The sequence below is a fragment of the Lepeophtheirus salmonis genome, chromosome 11 (genome assembly GCF_016086655.4).
Source record: "Lepeophtheirus salmonis chromosome 11, UVic_Lsal_1.4, whole genome shotgun sequence".
Lineage (NCBI taxonomy): Eukaryota > Metazoa > Arthropoda > Copepoda > Siphonostomatoida > Caligidae > Lepeophtheirus > Lepeophtheirus salmonis.
In genome coordinates this window covers 2,241,786-2,263,998 of record NC_052141.2, presented here as the reverse complement: position 1 = coordinate 2,263,998, position 22,213 = coordinate 2,241,786, and the positions used below count along the sequence as shown (strand labels likewise).

General features: G+C 31.6%; 1 long non-coding RNA gene across 1 annotated transcript; it reads left to right on the top strand.

Moving 5' to 3' along the window:
* Positions 1-13,091: 13,091 nt before the first annotated feature.
* Positions 13,092-20,797, top strand: LOC121126285 (uncharacterized). The gene is made up of 2 exons (XR_011782225.1): positions 13,092-13,317; positions 19,938-20,797. It is a non-coding gene; the product is annotated as an uncharacterized lncRNA (long non-coding RNA).
* Positions 20,798-22,213: the final 1,416 nt, after the last annotated feature.

Sequence of the window (22,213 nt, the reverse complement as noted above, 5' to 3'; positions counted from 1 at the left end):
TTTGTCCTTCCAACGCTCAAATAAACCTATATAATATTGACTGTTGATGGTATATCTCTTCTCAAGGTTATCTATAAATATTATTCACATCTCAAAATACTGAAACCTAAGCATTTCCTCCTGATGGTTGTGCTTTCGGCGCTTTGGACTCGTGTCACCAATTGTTTCCCACTCAGATGATAATCATTTTGATTCTGGAATGAAGTGATGGATTTAAGTTTTATGCATTGTGACTTACTGACGCAATAATGCCGGTTTGTTACTTTTAAACATGGCCAAACATTGCTCAGAATCATCAGCACGTCCTTGTTTTTGGTCAACAGTGAGAAAATGCGGAACAAACTCATGCATTGTTGCTTCATTTCCTGTTGGTATCCCTTTAACATGCTCCTAGGAAACCAATTTTTAAATTTCATATTCCTGAGATATTCCAAAAAGAGATATTTGTAACTTTAAATAATCAATTTAAAAAACTTATAATAAATAATATTTTTTCAGCTAGCCTTAGGCCAAAGCTATGTAGCAAGTGTCAAAACGCTCGAACCATGCAATCTTTTATCCTTTTCTTTTTTCGAATTGACTTGATGACCAAATTACTTTTTGTCCACTATGGGCACTAAGAGTGCCTTGAATTACTTTATAAATAACTACAGTATCTCCATGAAGTATTAACAAGATAAATTATGCAATAAAATGTTAAAGTTGCATACGTCATAAGAAAAAACTATAAATTATGTCATCTGTTGTATGTTAGTTACGAAATCTTATGGGCCTGTCATTTTTTTGTAGGTATAAAGCCTCTATAAATCTTAAGAAAACTGAATCCAACGGTCCTGGAGAAAAAATGTGTAGGAATAGTGATGAAAATCGTTTGTATTTTGGGCATGGTTCATAAAAAGAAACAAAAAATTAACATGGTAACCCTGAAAAATTGAATAATGTTTTAGTGGAGAGCAGCCTAGCTGTCATGGCGTTTTCATGATATCAGCTACAATCAGCTGTGATGCGGGAGGAAAGGGACAAGGAAATAATCAAGGACATAGAAATAATTACTCGGATGTCGATCTTCAATTTTACTCTGAGTCCAACAACGAATTACAATTATAACTCCGCAAAATATATTCAGGGTTACTCTCTGACTTTTATGAGCATATACAAATGTTCAATCAGGTTTTGAATATAATCGAAAGTAGTAGGAAAATAAGTTCACAACTCAGGAGTTAAATAACAAGGAAAAGAAAATTCTTTTTTCAGATTACCCATTCCAAAATAACGGACAAGCTAAAAAATACACATGATTAACATCACGATGTATGTATGCCATAAGAGATTGCTCAATACCTTGATATATAAAAAAAGAAACTCCCTTGATGATAATTAATGCTTCGTTTTCTCATAGTATACATGATAGGCGGTGATACCTACTTGTTATCACATGGCTTCTGCAAAGGAAATAAGAGCCGATTCCAGCAAGTGATAAGTCATTACACAAAGGGGATGATATACATCAAACATTTTTAAATACATATTATGCATGAAAAAGTGATGAAATGTTTTGTAAGACAGGTAAATAAAACATTGAATGTCATATTAAAGAGAGTTGAAAGTAGGGGGTAAATGGGATTTGCACTCATACTTGTTATATAATTCACTGTGTTTCGAGGATTACCTCTCTGGTAAATCGATATCACTGGAAAATTACCCACAATTTTGCATCATATTCTAATCTGTTCCATCTACAAATCTAAGGAGTCTTTAATAATTTTCCTAACGTCAGATGAGTGACTTTAAAATAACAATCCCAATTTCCCAAAATGCATTCCCCAGACACACTGTATTCATGTAGAATAACAATAAGATCCTCGAGACAAAACTACCACCATATGGCAGTCATTCTTCTCCTGGACAACCTAAGCTGGCGTGGAGGTCAGGGCTGGAGGAGGGTGACGTAGAGACATGAGAGAGGCATTTTCCTGCAGAAGTTTTGGTTTTTGTTGGTTGTATGGGTGGCTACTTATTATATTTCTAGATGTTGTATGCGGTGCCGATAAAGATGTTAATAGTCTCTTTAGCCTTGTCGACACTGACACTGGCGTGGAGGACATTGTACACACATGTCGTCTTTTTTGTTGATGATCCGACATGTTTACACTGGGGACATGCGCTTATTTTTGTTTCAGCTGTCCTTTGGTGTTTAATGAAACCTCGTAATTAAAAACAACGGGTATAAATCGTAGTTACATGCAACTGCAAGTTTTGGTACCCCACTCTGTATACTTGAGGTCAACGGGCTGTGCAATATAAAACATGGAACCTCGAGGCAAATAAGAACCACCACCACCGCTTCAAGAACCATAGAGGGCCCCTCTTTCATTTTTTTTTTTTTTTTTTTTTTTTTTTTTTTAAATAGTATCTTCGACGGCCGCAATCAATGTTTTGATTATTGGTCAGGCACAGGGAGAGGATTAAGTTTAGATGTTTTTGCGTTTAGAATGTGTGCTTATTAGATTTAACAAATAAAACTGTATCAGATAAAATACAAAATCCTTTAATTGTCCTCCGAATACGAACGCTGTGCTTCCATTTTTAACTGTGGTTCTGTGTAAACCCGCATGCCCAGAGAGATTATTGAGTTTACAAAGCTCCCCAAATCAACTGCTTACAAAGATGCCTAGGACTTTAATGAGCCAATTGGGTTGGACCCACCTACAAACATTAAACAGTTTATTTGGGTAGCTTTTTAAACTGAATAATTACAGAAAGGCATCTAATAATGGATTCACAGCGTTCGTGTTCGGAGGAAACTTAAATTATTTTTTATTCAGTTTTATTTACTAAATTAATTAGCACACTTTCATAAACATAGATTTCAATGTTGCAAAGATATCAAGGTCTAAACTCCTTCGAGATTGTAAATCCTCACCCGGTAAGTAAGTTATTTCTAAGACTTAAGGACATTTTATTGCGAGTACCAGTCTGTGTGGCCAGATCCCTGTTACGTACAATTATTAGGGATGTGAATTTTGGTTAAATTTAGTTGAGTATCAAATTTCAGTTTTTCTGTTTCTTTTCCCCTGTTCAGTAAAAGGAATGTTGATTGTGCGAATTCAAATTCGCTTTTGTTAATCTGTCTACAATTCCAAAGAATAATTGGATTATAATTATTCAACTCAGAATAATTGGCAAGCTGCCAACTGATTTTTGGGACCTTTTTTCTCTTTGCAATATTTAATTTACAATTTTCTGCTGATGGCAATTTTCCTATAACTACTTTTCAACAATGTCCTGAGCCATCTAGGTACTTGAAACCTTTTTCAAATGAAAAAATCCTGGAAGTTTGTAGCAACAGGACTTTGCTTCTCAAAAACAGGATCATATCCGCTTTCCCTTCGTATGAGGAAGAAGCAACCCTCTACACATAGATATTTGTCATATCCATACGGGATCATTGAACCTTTATCATGCAACAAACCGGACTCCTCATCCACACACGAACAAAAACAACACTGATCCTTCTCAGAAAAGTTCAAATTTCATAATCGTCATCATTCCTATCTTTATTGCCTTCAATAGTCCTTTTCATGGTCGTGTCGAATGAGTGTGAACAAGTGACATAATTACCCTTCATTTTTACATATCTTGTTACTCGGACAAAATATTCATAATAATTATAATTAAATCCATTAATTAAGAAGAAAAGCCTCAATTAATGATTTAAATTGAATTCGTGGTGTTCACAAGAAGGATATGAGAGAATACATTTAATTAAATATGTAGGCAAGACGAGGAAAGTTGTAAGATATTTCTTTTTCTCAAACATATAAAAAACTATAGTCACAAAATTTAAATTGCAATTGCATACTATAATACAGATTATTTTGTGAAAATAATCAATCCTTCATTGTTTTTTCTCTCATTTAAATCCTTACAAAAATTATTATTTCATTTGTTATCGGTTAATATAACTTTTCCTCATTCAAAACTCACTCCCTATGTTGAAATTTGTGATAGGGGCAGGCCTACAACAAAGGGCACATTCGAGAAGGGTTGTAATTCTCCTGATATTGGTTATGTATAATTGTAAATATTTGAAATCCCCTGAAAGTATGTTTGTTAGCCAGGCCCTATACCTTGTAGTTGGGGACATCTTGGAGAAAAATGTCTGCCGCATTTCTCATTCATATTTGGATTTACTCCATAGTGCCATCATGACAGCGTGGTACACTATGGATGAAGTGTTCCTTGTCAAAAGTTGTCAATATGTTCGCCGCTGTGATAAGGTTGTTATTGCTTGGGAATAAAGATATGATTAATACCAAATATAGTATTGAAACAAATCACAATCTGGTTATGAGTTGTCTTTTCATGATTCCTTAAAAATGACGTTTTTCGTAATTTAGTCATCCTACTGTGAGTCTTTGGTCCCCGTCCTACAAATCTTATCATACATCCTATTATATATTAAAAGTTAATCATTCAACATCTCAAAAGTTATCATGACGTATTCCTCAAACAATATTATTTAGACTGTTTCTTCATTTATAACGCAAATTCGATTGATTATAAATCCTTATATATCCTTGTAAACAGAGAGACTTACAGCATTTGAATACAAATTTGTGGAAAAATACCTGGTTGGTATGATTTATAATTATATACAGACAAAAGCAATGCTATATTGGTATTTTCTGTCAAAAATTAAGCTTGTCTTAGTCAATCCAAATCCTTTGTTAATTGACTTAAAAGTAAAAGGTACAGTCAAAACCAAAAATCAACATGCAAATCCTGACAGTTTGTTGAATCTTTCGAAAGAGAGCAGCTTAAATGTCATGGCGTTTCATTATAATAGCTGTGAGTAGCTATTTGTGATGAGAATTCCGGATATTTTAAGAGAGTCAGCTCATTCGATTGGGCTCACAAAAAATAGCCGAATCTTTTAGCTCCCTTCAGATATTTTTTTTATCGGATTAATGGATATATTACAAGGGAATCTTCAGATATATATTACAAGGCGTCCGCAAGATTATATTTGAATCCCTATTTTCGCTTTAAATTTTTCACACTAGCGAATTTTTTTTATTAAAAAGCAAAAATTCTTTAATAAAGTCGTGGCTACATCCTCTCCCCTCCGGACGCTCTGAGCCGGCTCCTATCGTTCACTTAAAAGAGCCAGCTCATAGAGCCGTTACGTTCCCGAAAACACATCATTCTTAGCTATGAGGTGATGGAATTTTACCCAAATCCCACTACACTTATAGCAATGAATGCAGAAGTTACTCCTATGTCAATCCTCAATTCTACTCCAAGTTCAACAAAGACTTACAATTCATTATAACTCAAAAAAATATCTCAGTGTTACTCTTCGTCACTAATAAAGTACTTTATATTTATTGTTTCTCTCATTAACAATAAAACAATAATGCTGTTGTAATAAAATGTTTCCACTTCCATTATCATTTCTTTTAAACCTATTGCCATAACTTTCCCGGTCTTCCCTAGATAATTTGTAGTAAGCAGAAGTAATGGAACAGGGCATTGGCCCTCCATGTCAATGAACATCAGATAATAAAACAACACAACGCATTCCCAATGTAAGAAAAACAATGATTAGCTCATATCATGAGGATGTTGTCTTATATATATATATATATAAAACATTGAGAAAAGAAAAACCATTTTTGGCTAGGAATGAACCCAAGAGTCACACATCTGTAGAGTCGATAAGGTGAGAGTCAAATCTCAATATCCTATAATAATAATAATAACAATACATGTTTTGTGGAGGTCTTTGAACTTTCTTTCAAAATACACTTTATACTAAAAACGTTTTCTTGCAAAAGATTGAACTCTGAATGAATAAATAAATAGATTATAATTCCTTTTTAAGGGGTGGTCCATATAAATTGGGAAAATCTTTAAAGGCTCATAACGAAGGAACGATATGGGCTAGAACCATATTTTAATTATTATTTGAAAGCTACATTTAATGTCATTCAATTATTTATAATGAAATCTGTCTCTCCTTAAAATCTCGTCCTACGGCGCCAGAGGCTTTGGCAGGTCCATAACGTGCAGACCCTTCTTTGCTATAGTACGAATAATGGACTTCTTCAAGGCCTCCAAAACCGAATAATACTTGGATTAGGCCTCAATGTCATCAATTTTCAGAGGTAGAAATTGTAAATGTTCAAGTCTGGGCTTCAAACGTTACATTTTTTGACCTCAGCATCCCGCACTTTTTTGGGCTTATGGACCAGAGTAATGTCTTTTTCGAAGGTGTAACTTCTTCCTTGGGCTACTCCATCTATCCAGTAAAGGTAATTTAAAGTACTAAACCAGAACTAGTACAATAGCAATGCTGGATTCTCACGAGGTACCCAGGACCTGAAAAAGCTTCCGTTGCCGCGTGTTTAAAGATGAAGTAAAAACGCACTATGTATAAGCAACACCTATTTTGTTGTCAGCTTTCAATTTTTTGCTTAAAAAATATTGGTAGTTAATGAATTATTTTTTTTATTATTAAAAATTCCCCTTTACAATAAAAAATTTCTTTATTTTTTTTCTCCAAATTTGTAATTCCTATACAATTGAAATTATTTGTCGAATTTGTCCTCTCTCAATTTTTTTAAATTTTACTTTTCAAATTTGCCATATATGTATATAAAAAAACCATTATTTTTCAAAAATTTCAAAGGTTTGTCTCCCTCCAACAGAGCCAAATTCTTAGTAACGGCCCTGTCTGGTTTTTTTTCTTGAAAGAAACTATAAATGAAAACTTATTTAAAATTATATTCTAATTAAAATTTATTTATTGAAAAAGAGGTTTTCACTAAAAAATTATAAATAATATTTTCAAACTTTAGGCTTTTACATGATAAAAGATAATTCAAAATGTTCTTCTCACGTTATTTAACCCAAAAGTGACTTTTATGAAAGAGAAGACAAGACCATTAAAATTACAATCAGCCAATAAAACATGTATGTAAGTAATTTTCACTTATTCACACAAAACATAAATAAAAGCAACTAGTCATCAGGCTTTTGTAGAGCGCAGAGAGTATAATACTGAAATTTTTCTCTACCAACATTCCACCCATGGCAGTGACTAGAGTAAAAAAAAAAAAAAACATAGTGCAGTTAGGAAGTTTTAAACCTATTAGAATTCAAGGTAATAATTATTAATCCATAGTTAGAGTCAACTTGTCAGGTAGGGAACTGCTATTTTTGAGATGAATAACATAGTTGGATATATTTGGATTTATCTTATATCCTACATATATAAGAAACCACATTTTTGGGATATTTATGTAGATAAATAATATTCAAACTCCTCATTTTGAGGCAATTAGTATCTGATTAGATCCTGTTTTTGATCGAGAATTTTTAGCATATATTTGAGGGGAAGTGTTTTTCCCTCAGGTCCATAATATTTAATAACACACATTCAGTAAAAAGTTGTGGGCCCCAATTTACGATTAGCAGCTTTAAAAAGAACAAATCCTCATAGGAATTCTTCATTCTAATGACTTCCTATGAAGTTAATACAAAAAAGAGAACAAACTGTTGAGTTTATACAGATTTTTACTTCATGTCCTTCCATGTAATTTTATCTATTAAAAAATTGTTATTTGGAGAACTCTAACTATATGCGTATTTTTATTATATCCGGATTTGACTGTATATTTCTTTACCTCTTTTCTAAGAGTATCTTTAATCAACCTCAAAGACAGATACTGAAAAGATTGGACTTTAGTTAGTTTTTGCTTTGCTACATAATTTGCTCGAATGACGAAAAAAAAAAGATAGTTGTCAGCAAAAGTTCCTTAATTGGGAGGGGGGTCAGCCCCTCCAGCCCACCCCTGCAGACGTCTCTGGGTTGTGCTGAACAGGTGAAAGAAAGTAGATAATAATATTTTGAATTGGACTATTCCCATTTTGAATTGGAGTGCTACCATTTTGAATTAACTATTCTAATTTGGAATTGGAAATAGTATAGATATCATTAATTTTTGTTTTGTTCTGTTTTTACAATCTTCAATCCTATAATGGAGTGAAGAAAATGAAAAGATTGCAAGGACTGAAGGACCGACTAATTGTTCCTTTTGATCAGACCCATAAAAAAAGGACTCACGGAGGATTGATTAGGAAATCAGAACTAGAACCGATCTTACACTAATCATGACGAGGGCTGTGTTGGTCCTTATATGGGATCGAAGACTGCGGTCCAGTTTAGTCCCACTTGTCTGTCCTTAAAGAAGATCAAATTGATTCCTTGTGACGTCATTGAGGGTGTTTTTCTTTTTATTATATAATAAATTATACAACTAAGTATAGATTCAGTTCAGACAAATTGTCACGTGAAAAAATGAACTATGCAAAATTTCATATTCACAAGAATGTCATCTTTAGTTAAAACATCCATTTCAAAATTTGAAAGGAGACAAAAGTTATTACATAATTTGGTCAATAAACATTCAAATATAGAATTAATCATTATTTTGAACATATTTATTATGATAAACATTATTCTAACCTATTGTAAATATAAGTAAAGTTTTTTCTAAAGCTCACTTATGGAGTAAAACAAATAATCAGATAAAACAGTTTGGATTTTTCAATTCTGAAAATGAAAAAAAAGGATGCACGCTTTATGTGAATCATACATTTTGTAAACTTTTTTAGAAGTTAAAAATTTTATCTTTAAATGATTTGATGCAAAATAACAAAAAATGTTGCCTTTTTTCATAATTTGATCGGGATATGTTATATAAAGATGACTTCATAAAACAATGCAATTTTGTATAGGTAATATGACAACTTTTCTATAATCAAAATTGAAAATCGAACAGTTCTAATGGGCAAAGATTAGTAAATATCTTATATGTCTTATTCGGATAAATAACCAATAAATATTTTATAGAAAATTCCGGAGAACTTGACCTAATATAAAAGGACACACAGCACTACTAATCATAATCCATAGTAAAGGCATCTGCTAGAGGGTTTGTAGCCCCCCCTCCCTATTAAGAGATTTTTGTGTCTTACTATATTTTTTTTTGATCATTAAAGCTAATTAAGTAAGCAAAATATATTTGAAATTTTTTTCAAAAAAATTGGTTAATAACTCTAAATTATTGCAATTTTTTAACCCAAAAATGATTCTTTATTTTGTAAATAACTGTAAATTTTTGCATTTTTTATCCAAAAAATTTAATATTTAAAATTTTTTTTCTAAAAATTTAAATTTTCTAGTAGTTTCTATGAATTTAAAAAAAAATTTGTATTTGATATTTATTTTTCAAAAAAATTAACTTTTTTGAGAATAACTGTAGATTTTTGAAATTAAAAAAAAAATGAAATATTTGAAAAAAAAATTCAAACATTTTTCATTTTTGAATAATTGGATTTTCGAAAAAAATTCCAAAAACCATGCCCCTCCCCCAAAAAAAAAAATATATATATATATAAATAAGCCTGCGTTCGCTCCTAATAGGTTACAATTGTTTTATGTTTCAAAAAATAAACACGATGTACTTCCCTGCTACAAAAACCATCATTGCAATATCTTTATTTCCATGCGGGTAACCAGATAGGATATCCAACGTGCTCTCTCACTTGTTTTCTCTTTCTTCATTATTGTCTATTTATTTTTTTTATTTATTTTTTCGTACTTGAATACTATTAAAAATGTATTGAACTCTGGGTGAACGACCGGGTGCAATTTCCTAGCATCGAATATCCTCGAGCTACAGAAACAGATAGATTGAAAATATATATATGTAAACATAGAAACGCACAAACAAATGTTTAAATATGAGAAAAATGGAGTTTCGGTCTTTGTTCAGTACGTGTCGTGTCATACTAAAATACTCTATGAATCAAAGACACAAAATCCTTTTCAAATTTACAAAATAATATATCAATTAGTCATTATTTTATTTACAACAATTATTAGAAATAAGTTTGGAGGAATTAATTATCCTTACTATGAGGGCCGTCTGAAAAAATCCCGGCCTATCAAAGATACAAGAATTTTTCTAGGCATTTACATTTTTCTAATAATTTTTTTAAATTTTTTTGTAACTCTGCACACTTCTTTTTGTGATGGTCCCATCTCTGTTACCCTTGGAAATAGTACTTTGCGTTTCAGACATGACATGATGTATCCAAGTTACATCTGTAGTAATTTATCACCGTCAAAACTCGGATTTATTGCGCCTAAACTGCACCAACATTTGGCTACTCCATGTTGTCCATTTTCACAAAAAGAGTAACATCAACTTTTTCAAAAGATTGTTCAAGGGGCCTACTTATTTTTTTGTACATAGCTATTTGTATTTGTAATTTTTTTTTTCAAAAAATTAAATATTTCATATTCACTTGAAAAAAAAAAAAATTTAATTTATTTTTTTGAGTATAACTGTGGATTTTTGAAATTTAAAAAAAAATATATTAAATTTGAAATATAATTTTTGATTTTTTTCAAAAATTATATTTTCAGTAGCTTTGGATTTATGAAATTTTTCCCAAAAATTTATAAGAAATTTTTTTCCAAAAATTTAATTTACATAATTTTTTCCCTTATCATATTTTTTTTTATAAATAGATATGGATTTTGGAATTTACTTACAAAAATTTAATAATTGACAAAAAAAAATCCAAGAAATTAAAAATATAATATTTTATTTTTGAAATTTTTTTGTGAGTAAAAAGTTTTCCAATAGCCAACTGTGCGTCCAAAACGGGTGAAGCTTTGGTGAGTAACTGTCAACAAATGCTAGATAGATTTGAATTGCTTTTATTTAAGAATGCCGCTATCTTCACGTTCATGTCGGAAACTTTTCAATCCACCTTCGTTGTCTTCTTTAGAGATGTGTGTACTTAAAACAGGAATCACAAATGTTAACATTTGTTTGTTGTTGGTTAAGTATCTCTGCTATAAAGCTGCAGAACCCTGTTTAATTGTCCAGATAAGATCGGTTCCAGTTTTTCCCTAGAAGAATTTATTATTTCAAATACCTAATAGATATAAAATTAACCTTTTACTTTCGAAAATATATATAACGTTAATTCATAGCAATAAAAGGTTCAAACTGTATTTTATACAAACAGTTGTAAAAGAGAGAAAGACTTTTTGTAGTTGCAAACTTGAATAGGGTTTTTTTATTATCCAAAGTTGGTAGAATTATTATTTAATTATTGAGGGGTTAGGGCGGTCAAGTTGGAACCTTAGGGTCCAAGGATACCTACTTTTGCGGAATTTACAATAAAATTTCTTCCTGTAAAAAAAACTTAAATATCCTGCAGACGTCTTGAAGATTTATTTTTTTTAAGAAGGGGTTGTGCCTTAATTTTTTTTTACAAAAAACAAAAACAGTTAAAACTTAATGAGCGCCCTGAATTTCGCAAAATGACCGCTTTTTTAACCCGCTTCGGTATTTTTAAAACAAACCGATAATTTTTGATCGATCACAACTAAAACTTCTTGACTTTGGAGAGTAACACCACGCATTTCTTGGAGAGTTATAAGTGTAAGTCCTTGTTGGACTAGGGGTAAAATTGAACATCGAAATTGAAGGATTTACAGCTACGTGCAGATTGGGATTTGTGTTTTTTTCTTTCATCTCACGGGTGCTTGCAGCTTTAATAAAACGTCATCTTAACTTAGCTGTTCTGCCCCAAACATGGTTTTTTTATTTAATCGTATAATATGTCATATTTCTTACAACTAAATGATATACCGGGTGCTCCATTGAAATCATTTAATAATACAATAATGAGTGAAGTTTGAGTGATTGAAATTTTTTCATTTTTCGATATATTAATGCATAAGCAATTAGTTACAAAAAAAAAAAAAAAAAAACCTGAGCTCTCTAGCTTGTATACAAGTCGAGAAAATTACTCTCGAACCTGATCGACTAATTTCTATTCACGCACTCCTTGACGCTCGAAATACCCGATGGAAGTCTCCAAGTAGTTGGGCGTCTCCAGGACTACCATCTACGCCGTAAGCAAGTTCGAAACGTTGGTGAGGAAGGAGGGCTCTGTCAAAAAGGCTAAACTAGACCTGGAGGAGTTAAACAAAAAACAGCCCAAGGTCAATCCCCTGTAGTCTATGAGGGCCTATGTAAGAGATCTCATGATTTCAAGTCACACTGTCCAGAGGGCTTTCAAAAAAGTGTGTGGAAAGGACCTTGTGAGGGTGGAAAGGCAGGGTGGTTCACCTGGACACACCTAAAAAAAGGCACATGAATTGTTGGCCAACAATCTTCCCTTCTGGCTAAAACACTTTTGGGCCTCCTATAGTTCTGATGCAAGCCACCACCTCGACTACACCTTCTATGTCGAAGGAAAGACCTGCAGTGTCAGTCTTCCAAATACCAAGGACCTCAAAGCCACTCTCAGTCAGCAATGAGACGGCATGACATGGGACTACATCTGCAGCGGGATGAAGGCCTTCCCCGCCACCTGGAAGCCATCCTTGTGGCTAAAGGCATCTACATTAAAGATTAAGCGAGCTCAGACAAATATCTATTTATAGTATTAATTTTGTTGGCATTCTATCGTTAATTCATATATCTTGTTGAACTTTTAAATTCAAAGTGTTCAGAATTTAATTTGAGAAAAGTGTGAGTCAAGAAGGATGCAGGTCTTGAAACTCCTTAGAATTCACGAATAAAAGGAATGAAGGCGTTAAAATATGAATCATATCAAAATAATTCAAAAATGTTTTCCAGGATTTCGTACAAGGTCAATATTTCACAAGGATATCAAAATCCCTGTGCGTGAGTAAATGTAAGACATTTCCCTCATAGTAAAAGAAACCCTCAAACCAAGAGCAATCCTTGAAAGGTATGGGATAACATCCCCTCCTTGACTCTTGATTGACCTCTTAATGTTGCAGCTACCTACCATCACACATGGTTTTGATATTATTGTTTTATTTTTGAGAGAAGCCAATTAGAAACTTTCTTTTATAAATAGAACGAAATAATAACAAAATCCCAAAAATAAAACGTACAATAATATATGTATAGTCGTAGTAATTATTATTATTTTATATATTCTATTAAAGGGCCCTGAAGAACGCCGGGATTTACCTATGATGTGCGCGTCAACGAAAGTTAAAACGTGAAGCATTGACAGTATTATGTTTATTAAGTTTTTGATTTGCGGCGAAAGCAGAGCTCCGTTCATTTTTGTGGAGAAGAAAATACTCTCTACCTAGTTTTAAATCTAATTACATATATTAGTCAACCACCTTTTAAGGATTCACACCTCTCAACCATGAAAGTAAACGTCGTAATTTGTATACTGGTAAGAATTGTTTTTTTTTAACTAAAAACCATTTACAATCATAAAATGAGTGGCATAAATATTTTCATTCGTGTAATAAGTTGCAAACAACTTGTCTACTATCCTTCATTTACGATTCGTACAAAGATAACCATGTGACCAAGATGACCATCTTTTTAACTCCACGACAACTTCAAAAGCAGAAATGACATTTTACAATCCGAGTTAAAGTGTTGTAAAATATGACTCTGAGGCCATTGACCTTCATTGCGTATTTCTTTTCTTCTATCAGTTTCTTTTAATCTACCTTTGGAGTGCGTCTCTTTGGAATCTAGGTTAATATGAATAGTCTGAATGCATTTCATTATATGAATATTAATCTATTCTTCCTTATTGATTATATATTTATTTTCCATTGGTACACTTTATATTATTTTCAATTTTTTAAGAGTAACATTAAAATAAGAGTTTTTATAAGGACATTTATTTAACAAAATCATATGAAAATAGTGCACGGGATAACTTTTATTCAATGTGTGGGCCCTCAGCTCTAATAACTGCCTCAATATGAGGCCTAAATCCCATGCAGACGTAGACTATGTAATCAAAATCGTGCTTAGTCCACTCCTTCTTGATGGAGTCCCTTAAAGACTGGACACTCCTGTGAGGAGTAGCAAACACGCTCTCCTCTAGACATTCCTAAATAGAGTAGTCCTAGGCCTTCGAGTCTAGAGAGGAGGGAGGCCACATGTAAAGGTTCCAAAAGCCTGGAAAGTTGTAAGCATCTGCATTTTGTCGATTTTTCCTACCAAAAAATGGGAGTGCAGACTTCGCCCGTGCTGGCTACTGGATTTTTTGTTCCAAAGACATGTCTCACTGAAGCTGAACATTGTCTGGATGTTCAGTTGTAAAAAAAAATTCCATAATAAATGAGTATAATTCTTGTTGGCTTTAAGAACCCTTAGAATCTTCTTTGTTCTTTCGAACCGTCTCATCTTGCTCTGTTCAGAGATAAGATACAATGTGAACCACCAAATAATATCAACCCTGTAATGAATTAAAATCCCCTACCATTGAAGTGATTAAATTCATTCAAATATCCCACTTTATGTATTCCTGAGGACATGGTTTACGTGTCCTACGGAATACATTATGTACTCCATAAATGTGGTGCAATTTGTAATGAAGGAATTCCTTGAAAGTTTTTTTTGTTATTTGTTTTCTTTCATAACATGACATATTGACGCTCTTCTTGAAGGATATTAAAGAACAAATTATGTATATAGAGATGTGAAAAGGATCTAAATCCTTGTTAGTAATAATGAAAGAGAATATTATATACTTGCAATATTTGATAGACCATATATGTGTATATGTTGGGCATACTATACAAATTTGTGGATGAGCTAAGATACCCAAAAGCTTCAAATTTAATTAAGGACCTTTTTTTATTTAAGAGACATATATTAACCCAATATCCCCTCTTTCAAAAAAATATGTCAATTATATTGTGACTATCAATTTTGGATACTTTGAATGGGTTTAAGGGTCAATATGAATAATTTGTCATAAAAATTGACGATAATTCGTCAAAGAAATATAATTCTAGCATGTTTTTGGTGTAATTGGACCACATATTTGCTAACAGAGATCACTATAAAGACCTTTAGTGCTCTTTCCTCGTTAATATGTTTGAATTTTCAAAATAATGGATAAATAATTAGTGAAGAACTAACATCATGGAGGTTACAAACATTAATATATTTTTTTAAAGTGTTTGCTCACCAAGATTTTGCCAGCTTTCATATCCCAATAGCATGTAGTCCAAATAACAAATAAAGTTATCTGAACATGAATTATGGCAAATAAGAAAACATTGTGCAGCATCAGAACACGCATAGGGATGTTTCATCAAAGATGTTCACAAGTCATTTCCTAACACTCCGACGCAAGTCTCGAATATTTATTCTCGAGTCAGAGTCTTCGAAAAGAAGTTTTAAATATATATCCTCGTGTTCGAGTGAAGTCAAAGTCACAAATGAAATTATTGAGTCAAGTCTCATACCAATAGCAAGTGAACATATTTGATAGTTTGGGTCAGGGGGCAAATTATATAATGGTGCGTTCAGAGTCACTCAACCTTATAAATTTACTTTATAAATATTACATTTAATCCAAAAAGTGGAGGCAATCGAGACCCACTGGCTTATAGCCTTCATCAAGGCAGACTTGACCATAAACGGGGCCTAGGACAATAGTGCATGTGTAGGGCTTTTTTCTTTTCATTTTTTAAAGAATTTCCATGTAAGTTATTTTAGGAATAATTATATTTGAAGGAAATTTTTTTAAAAGGACGTTTTTTAATTAATATCAGCTACTCTGTCCTTCTTCCTGTTTTGTATAATCAAATGCAGTGCACGGGTGCTCAAATTCATGAGTAGATTAAGTGTGATAAATTTTAGCACATAATTGTGCAAAAATTTCAGAATCCATAGGAATTGTTTTAGGCTATTTTTGTTTCATGATCAAGTACTTTCTTGTGTTTTTCAGACTTTTTTTTTTTTTTAATCAAAATTTAGATCCTAAGAAATATAAATATTTTACTTTTGACTTCATTTTTGGAATTATCCCACTTCAAAATATTTAAATACTAAATTTTAAGAGGTAAGCTCTTTTGTATGAAAAAATATACGAGAAAAAGTAGCGTCAGTAATAATATGCATTAAAGCAACGTTGAAAATTTTGGTCCAAAAAGGCACCTAATTAGTATCTATATCTCATGAACAACTTATATGCTAAAATTTGGCACGTTTAATTTACTCATAAATTTTATCCTTTGTGCCAAAAATCATCCAAATCTGAGAGTGTCGGTTGGCATTCCCTGATCGATTTGACACGGATAGAACTTCCAGGTATTTTACTAAGGGGTAAGTTTGAGAAAATGGTTTTGTGTCAGGTCCTATTTATTCGGCCCTTAGGACTATCAGTATTTCATCTTATTATATAAATAAAATTGGTCACGTCATCAAGGACCAAACTGTTTTTATGACTGATATGCAAAACTGAACTAGACAGGACTGCATTTTTCAGTCTCTGATAAGGACCGATACAAAACTACCTTCACTCCCATGTACTCAAATTGGGTTGTCAAATTTTTCAAATAAGAAAGTTTTCTTCAGTTATTATTTTTCTGTGTTACAATTTTGAAATTAACAAAATTCATTCACTTAAATTTATCTTTTTTTACAAAAAAAACATAAGTTATTTGTCAATTGTCAAGTTATTTTGCTTTCTTAATGGTCAAATTAAGATTAATATTATGTCAAAAACATCAAAAATTTGTCAAAAAGCCCTACTCCCAAAGAAAAGTCCTAGGCACAAGTTATCGAAAGGAAGTAGTTCAAATTAAGTCACACTCGATTCCAAGTCGTGAGTTTGAATCACACTAGTTCTAAATTTCATTAAAAGATAAATGAATGTACAAAGATTTTCCTTGATATAATATACTCAATCACTATAATTATACAATTTAATTATATTATTACTATTACAAATTTCTTAAATTCTTTTTGATCGTGAGGAAATGCTATTGTTAATATCAAAGCTATAAAGTTAATGGATTCGCATAGTTGAGTAAAATAATTTAGCAAATATGTTGTTGATATATAGAATATGTCTATGGCTTTCAGTAGTGATACAAAATTTATTTTGATTGGTTGTTAAATACCTTGAATACGCAGAATCAAATAATTTTGTAATCGTCACATGTTACTTCTGTGGGTATATCTCCACGTATCCCAGGATCAGTCCCTGGCAAAGGATCCCCTATTTTACTGGACAAATATACACATTAAATACTGATGATTAGACCTGATATATTTGTTCTTAGACTGACAATCTAAAGCTGATTATTATATGATCTCTTAGTAACATTCCTACTAGTGTAATTGATTACCATAATTATAAATTAGTAATAAATCACAACTTACATGACGTACACCATATGTATTGGTTGACATTTTAAAACTTGCTATAATTTTATATATCGCAACTTTTTATTGAATAGTGACAAAACCTCGCCTTCATGGAATATTTGATTTGAACAATCATGCAAATATAATTTGACATCTCAATGTACAATAGTTGAAAAAATTTATAATTTATATTCATGTTTATTGACCAAAGCTGTCATTATTAAAAATTTTCCATTGAATAAGTATAAAATAATGACTAGAGGGTGAAGGAAAAAAAGTAACTCGGAGTAGAATTAAGGATCGACATCGCTGTTGTTGCTTCCTATATCATTACGATATACAGACTGGGATTTGTGTGTATTTCTTAGTATTGTGTAAGTTATCTAAAAGTAAAGGATCCAGTCCCGCCCAATTCAATCGATGGCCAATTTAGTCTAGGTCCAATTCAGTACTATATATCAGTCCTAAAAACTTATAAAGTTCGATCTTTCATGACGTCAATCAACTTTGATTTTTCCTTTTTGAATTAGCTCTAGTACTGACGGTCCAAAGGACCAACAATCTCAAGGACTGGTCCTAAGAATGGACTATACTGGACCGAATAAATAAGGAATGACAGAAAAAAAGTAATTCCTTCAACTTGTATAGCTGTTTTTCAGCTCATTTAATGAAACGTCATGACTGCTAAACTGCTTGTCTCCCAAACATTTTTCAAATTGTCAGGGTGATCACTTTAATTTTTGGTTTCTTTTTTCACCCTAACGGCATATCATATTGTTTAAATCTCTATTAATGTATGTGTTCCACTTTTATTGTATCTCCGAACCTTTCCTAAAAATATAAACAAAAAAAGGCCCTACATCAGTTGGTAATTAGCCAATTTTTAATAATTACGTTAAATTTTGAAATAACTTAAATTACTACATATCATTTTCCCTCCCAACAAACAACCCGCATTTTAAATCACAAAACCTTTACATTTTGAAAGAGTGATTTATTGAGGTTAAAAGACTATAATATGCATAGTTCTTATAAATAAATTGTCCTTACACGTATAACGTGTACACTGAACAATCAATTTTATTTCATAATCAATTCTAGTAGAACTCTACGCACGTATCACGAGGTTGTAGACAGTTTGTTTTTTAAAAATCAAATTTGAGTTAGAGAATTTTTGATTTGAGTTTTTGAGGTGCTTTTACCCAATATATCGATGTTCGATCACTTTTGAGTAAGGAAAAAGTTAACTTCAGGAGAGGTTTTTTTCAAATTTTATGATAATTTTAAATATGTCCATATATTTCAAGTGGGACATAAATTAGCCAAAATTGATTCTCACAATAAATAAAAAATGATAAATAGGCAGATTTGATTTTATTCCTGCTATTTAAAAGAAAGTTATTTTGGATATAGATACCACTAATTTAGGCAGCATATTTTTTCTGAATAAAATTTGACATGTCTTGAGTTTATAAAAGAGCTCCCGGACCCTCAGCATTGAGTGTAAAAAGAGGATATGTTTGGAAAAATAGGACGATCGGTCACTTTAATGTAAAAATACTATTTTGTTCGTTTTTTTTAAAACTATGTTTAAATAACCTTTTGTGTACCCAATATATAAAATTTAGAGATAAGCAATACGTTTAACAACATAACAGCTTTAAGATAAGAAAACGGAAACAAATGGTATAGTCTTACTTTCTTTCTTTTCTTGTGCATTCTTTAATAGATTGTTATCGTGTTAGCATCTCTCTTTGAATGATGAATTATCACTTTTTGTGTAATTTAAAAAAATTCTGAAATATATTACAAACATATATTTTTAAATATAATTTTACAATATTTACACTACTTCTTTAAATGATAAAGGTTCTCCCTTACATTGAAGTAGTACATTTTAATCCTCAAAAATCATTTAACCAGCATTCAATGTTAATAAGTAGTATTGTATAAAATATGTCCTTATTGGTATGTAAGAATAAAAGAAACCAAAAATTAACATCTCAATTCTGACAATTTGAATTATATTTGGAGGAAAGCAGTTTAGCTGTCATGATGTTTTATTAGGGTAGCTGCAAGCTGCCGTGAGATAAAAAAAAAAAAAAAAACAACTTTATATAGCAAGAATATACAGACCGGGATTACTCCGATATCAATCGTCAATTCTACTCTGAATCCATTAAGGACTTACATTTATAACCAGTTGTAAAATCAAGCGAGGGTATATGGTCGATGATGGATTCATTTGAGGAGGGTTCCAGGGTTTCTCCCCGAGAAATTTTTGAAAAAAAAGTTGCTCAATGTACAATATGTCTGTTTTAGAGGGGTTTCTACCCCTTTTCCCCCTGATCTCGAGCATTGAGTTAACTTTCACGAGCGCACACATTAGTTATTACATTATACTTAAATGTAATGTCTGCAAAAATTAAATAACAATGATAAGAGCTTAGTAAAATAAAAAAGCCAGCTCAGATTGCCCAATAGAAAAAGTCTCTTCCGCGTTATATTTATATATTTTAGAAACTTGTATTAACAAAGTTCTCAATTTAGTAGTACCATAATTCTCACTCCCACCCTCTCCTTTTGTTAAACAAAATGCCCATCCTTCATGATCATAAACATTTATTTATTATCTGAAAAATAACATTAATTCTTTTTATTTTATAGATACTTGCCTATGTATCCACTCCACTGGCTCAACCAAAAACAGTTAGTAAACCTGTAAGATCGAATTGGATGGCGTATCTAGATCCCTCATATTGGATCTCAAACAGAAAATCCTCTCCAAATGAACAAAAAAGACTTCGATTCAACCTACTTAGACGCCGCCTCGAAGAAAGACGAAGACGCCCTCCTTACAACAAAGAAACACGAGTCCAGAGCGATGTTCAATCTACTTCTCCTGTCAATCGACGTTTGGAACTCCCGCCTTTTGTAGAAGGAAGGAAAGAAGATCACTACTACGACTACTACGATAATTATGTTGATTCAAAAATTAGAACTCCAGCAAGGCCAACTCCTAATTGTGTTTGTCGATGCGACTGCTGTGACTGTTGTCCATGTTTAGATGATGATAAATTTACATATATTGACACGTAGAGGGAGAGACAATGGAATAATTAATTAATTAATTAAACAAGGCATTCAAACAGAGTAGAAAATCTTTCCTTACCTATCCCTGTAAATAAGCCCCATCCTCTCTTACAATAATTGCTTATTGCAATGATAATTTTGTTATTTATTATATAAATATTAAGGAATAATTGTTCATATTCCAAGTATAGTATTCATATCATCACATTTTGAGTCTGTGCAATGCATGGCCTCAATTTGTGTATCCTCTCCAAGATTCTCCATCATCGTTACAACAGATTCGTAAATTAATATATTATGTTACCATATTTTAAAGTTGTATTTTTATATACAAATTTTTTTCTATAAATACATGTTTTGACAAATGTAAGTATGATTTTAATAGAAGAAATTGTTGGCAATCCTTCTTATATAATAAACACTTTTAATCATGATGACATCCTTATTTCACTTATAAAACATTTTCCTGATCAAGAAAAAGACGAAATGCCCAGTTTTTACGTGTATATGTCGTCAATCTTCTTCAATGTTCACAGCTTAACAAGATTAGTTTGACAAGAACATGTCTACAGTCAATTGAAATAAATATTTACTTGAAACATGGAATTATAGACACATGGGATAATCACGCATATGAACACCTAGTTTTTCTTTATTTCTCCTCTTGAAAGAATGGAGTAGATTAAATAGCATTTACCTTATTTTTATATACATATAATACATATTTGAATGAAAATGCACATGATCATCAAATTTCTTGCAAAGAAATTGTATCATAATCAAATTGCTTACATTTGATTGATGTACAATCAAATTACCCACAACCATTTTATCTGACAATGTAAAAGAACATAAATTGACACTCTATTGTACATTTTATAGATTTCCCGAGCATTTTGCACATTGCTCACTTTAACAGGCACTTTGAAAATGCCTGATTTCCTACATTGCCCTTAAAATATATATTTAAATATTGCTTCACAAAGCAACAACCAAATAAAATATTAAATTTGGAAGCTAATATTTTTTTCATATACTTTAAATTATGGCTGGAGCTAATGAATGAACCTTTGCCTTTAAAAAATATTCCATTTTTGATTGACTTTTTCAATTGAAATTTTTATTTTTTAAACGAGCATTTTATAAAAATTAGTAATTTGAGGTTGCGTTATTTTTGAGTAAATGTTCCGGGGGAAATATAATTGGTTCGAAGTTTTATGACTAAAGTTGATAATATTGTAGAGAAAAACGAGTGCAAGGAGAAGTGGGAGAAAAAGACGCATGGTATCATTGTTTAAAATACTGATGTGATTATCATTTGTCTGCTTTATTATGATTTTTGAGGGTATAACGAAAGTATTTATTAGCAAAATGTTTAATGAAGATATACTACGTATAATTGACTTTGACGTTTTTTATCCGTTACAGTAGATTTGAAAACGTCACACTCCATGAAATTGAAATTCATTAACCTTATTCTTAGAATAATAGCTAATGAAACGGCAAAGAGAAGTATTTCGAAATATATTTGAAGTTCAAAGTTTAAAAAATATACCATCATACATTTATGTTAAATATACAAAATTAAACAATTGGAATCACTTAACTAATAACAGTAAATTATATATACAGAATATTGAAATAATATTTTTTTGCTCTGACATCGGAATCCAGTTAAATATGTCATAACTTTAGGTTGCAAGACACAAACGAGACGTGGAGTTTAATCAAAAAGATAATCACCCCTCTTCTTCATGTGGAAGTTGCTATATACAATTGTGCACAGGATAGATATATCTCTACCGATGAGATCTAACTAATTATTAATAATAAAGTAAATGTCAAAATCA